This window comes from Numenius arquata, chromosome 4 (genome assembly GCF_964106895.1).
Source record: "Numenius arquata chromosome 4, bNumArq3.hap1.1, whole genome shotgun sequence".
NCBI lineage: Eukaryota > Metazoa > Chordata > Aves > Charadriiformes > Scolopacidae > Numenius > Numenius arquata.
This window is the reverse complement of record NC_133579.1, coordinates 37728086-37731695: the sequence shown is the minus strand read 5'-3', so window position 1 is coordinate 37731695 and position 3610 is coordinate 37728086.

Here is a 3610-nt window from a genome sequence, read left to right as displayed (position 1 = left end):
TATATGGCTAACAATGCCATATTTCTATTTTTACCTTTTCCTTTTCCATGAAAGTAATTTTTTCATCATCTTCTCCCTGTGATTTAGAGGTGAATGAGCGCCACTTTCACAAATAGAGCTGTCCAGATAAGTTTTATTTGTTTTTTAGAGGGTGAGAGCTTGGCATGGGAATCACATGGATGATGAAGCTTTGAGAACGACTGGAAAAATTCCTGTTTGAACTGCAAAGGTATGCAGTAGCTGAGATTTTTTTCAGGCTTGCTGCCTGAGCACACTGGGAGAGGAACACCCTGACACTTTCCTGTCTTTGAGGGATGAGATTGTACTTTAAACCAGATGACTAAAGAAACAAAACCATAAAATGGAATTGCTAAAAATCTGTTAAATATTTGGCCTCCTGAAGCATTATTTATGAAAAATAGATTATTTTTTTCAGAGTTCTAAGAGGACTCTGTTGAAGATTTTACTATGGAGCTGCAAGTTACACTACAGATTTACTGCAGGCCATAGCATAGCTCCATCAGTGGCTGGCATGCTGAAAAAGTAAAGGATCATATCATCTATAGTGTGAGAGCACTGTGTCAAAAATATAACTCAGAGCGATCACTGTGTCTAGACAAGATACATGGTGGGGTTCTGCTATTCATGTAGGCAATATCTGACATATTATATCCCAACAGTAACCATTGTCCCAAGACTATAGTCAACCTTTCAAACTAGCAAGACTGCACAGCTGTAGAAGATTTACTATAGCGTAAATCACTGATTACTTTCATTGCAGATCTACCATATAGATGCTTGTAGGTGTCTAAGCTGCTAAGAATGTGGCATGTAGTGGATGGTATGAAGAAAAGCAATTGACAGCCATATCCTAATGTGTCCTATCTCAAATTCCAACTCACTGTTGATAAGAAACAATTTGAACCTGGGCAAGCAGCAGCACTGCATGAAGACATCCATGTGGGAAGACATCTGTGTAGTCAAAGATTTAAAGATGGTAATTACAAAGCTGCGAGTCATGTGAAGAAATAGGTCTTGCAAGAGGATGAATGAGGTGAAATCAAGATTATTCACTGAAGATGGCAAATTAACTATCAGCAAACCATCAGAAAACTCAACACAAATTTGGAGCTTTTTGGGGTGCCACTATCCCAGGAATTATGTTCTCTCACCACATTTTTAACTTCCTTTGTGTGCTGGGTTGGCCCCAGCTAACAGACAAGCAGGCACTCAGATGTTCAATTACTCCCCCATCCAGAGGGATGGAGGGAAGAAAAGAGATAGATCAGGAACAAGAAAGCTTGTGGATCAGATAAAAGACGCGGCATCACTTACCAATTACTGTTACAGGCAAAATAGATTTGACTTGGGGAAACAAGCTTAATTTACTGACAAGTAAAATAAATATTTAATTACTGATTCAGGTAGTGGGAAACAAAAGCAAAAAAAGAAACAAGGATTTACACACGTGGGGGAAAACACCTTTCCTTCCCCATTTCCAGGCTCCACTTCACTGCAAGCACCTCTCCTCACAGAGGCTGCCTCTGCAGCATCCCCTCCTCCCCTCCCAGTGCTTCTCTTTTCTTAACAAGTGTATCTTTTAGTAGGCTGAGTGTCTAGATAGTGAGTACCATGCAGTTACTAGCTAAGACACAGGACAATGATGTGAACATGTGGCCACACCATACATTATAAGCCATATGAATGCTTGCACAGTGAACAGGAATGCACACATGCAAGAAGCAGCTCTGGCAGAAACCTGTAAGATGTAAATTTTCTCAAGGTGCTATGCTAGGTGGTGATGTCCTAACAAGAGAGATCACAGACCATTGGCACCCACCACCTTCATGAAAATATCAGCTCTTTCTCCCATGACACTTGCATCAAATAAAGATTTGAATGGATGAAGAACTGTGGTAAAACCCTCCTTCGTAATAACTACCTGATGCCAGATATGTTGTCAAGAAGCCACATGACTAAGACAGGTGACCAAAGGTGGTGATGACTCCACTAGTTTTGACTTCATTAACAGCTGGAGCTCAGGAGACTGGTCAAGCTGGCCAATGCAGCAAACCAGGCAGAAACATCACTGACTTGTTTGGTGCAGCCACAAGGCTGGTGGCAAGAGTGACACTTGACTCTTTGCAGTATGGTACCTATAGACTACAGACAGTGCTGCTAGATGGATGCTGATGAAGGGGTATCATATCCTTCCCCTACTGAGTGACAATGTAGGAAAGGAAGATTGACAAAACTTCCTCACAAAATGGCTTTAAAGCCTATTTTCCTTTGGTTTAAGCTATAAGTGAACTGAGGGGATGTACATGGTGATACAAGTGACACATGTAAAAATAAGTTTGGAGCGCAAATCTTTCATTCGGAGGGGATGAGAAAGGCCTGCTTGGGACCATAGTTTGAGTGGTACACAGAGGTTTTTTGGGGTTGAGGGGAAAAGAAGTTCATAGCATGCTATAAAGTACTGAGCAGAGTAATGTCTCAGGGAAGGAAGCTGGAATTGAATGAGAATGAGAACTTATTCATAGCCCCAGATTGTTTGATTAGCTTAAAATATGCCCCTGTTTGATTAAGCTTTTAAGATACACTTAGGGTTTCGAATATTTTCTGCAGCCAGGAAGGCTAGAAACAACACTTTTTTCTGCTCTCTTAGAAAGGAAGATTTCTTACATATTTGCAACCTCCATAAGATGAATCTTTAAAATTCAAACCATAATGGAATATAAAGGAAAAATCACAAATTTGCAATGCTGATCTTTGATCTAGGAGAACCAAGATCTAGAGACTTCCTCTGACCTTTCAGCAAATAATTCAACCACATAGAATGAAAAGCTGGCAGAAAACCGACAGGTCACTGAAAGAGTCCTCCAAGCTGTAGCCAACTACAGCAGATAGCCTTATTAACACTTATTTCAGACTCTGTTTTAACATTACGTAGGTGTTTTGCCCTCCACAACTCCTATCAGAGGGCTGTTCCAGAACCTCGCTTCTCTGGTACTTAGAAACCTTTTTCTAATTTCCAGTCTAATTTTATTCATGACTGGTTTATACTAATTTTTTCTTTCCCTAACATTATCTTTTTCTTAAATAGCTCATTTCCTTCTGCGGCATATAGCCACCTGCTGAATATATACAGTACAGTCTTAACTCCTCTTACCTTTCATTTTTCTAGGCTAAACAAGGCAACTTCTTTTATATTTCCTCTTATACCCTAGGTTGTCTGCTCACTTTGCCGTCTTTCTTGACCTTTTTTGCACCTATTGCTATTTAATTTATTCCTCTTTTTAGCAATGAGTGGCAGAAATATGTATAATAGTTTATAGAGATATTATATCTCTATATAGGGCCTTATATAAAGCATTCATATTTCCGTCTGTATTGAAAATATTTCATTTAGCAAATTTTACTTTTTTTTTTCCTGGTCATCTCAGAATACTGTGAATCCTGGTTTTGAGCACTTCAACCAGATACAAGTTCTCTAAAATGATGAAGCCATATTCTCACAATACTAGTGCTATCCTTAAAAGTAGCTCTATTCTAGAAATCTACTACCAGGCCAACATTCTATACATTTCTGTGGCTACACTGCTAGATA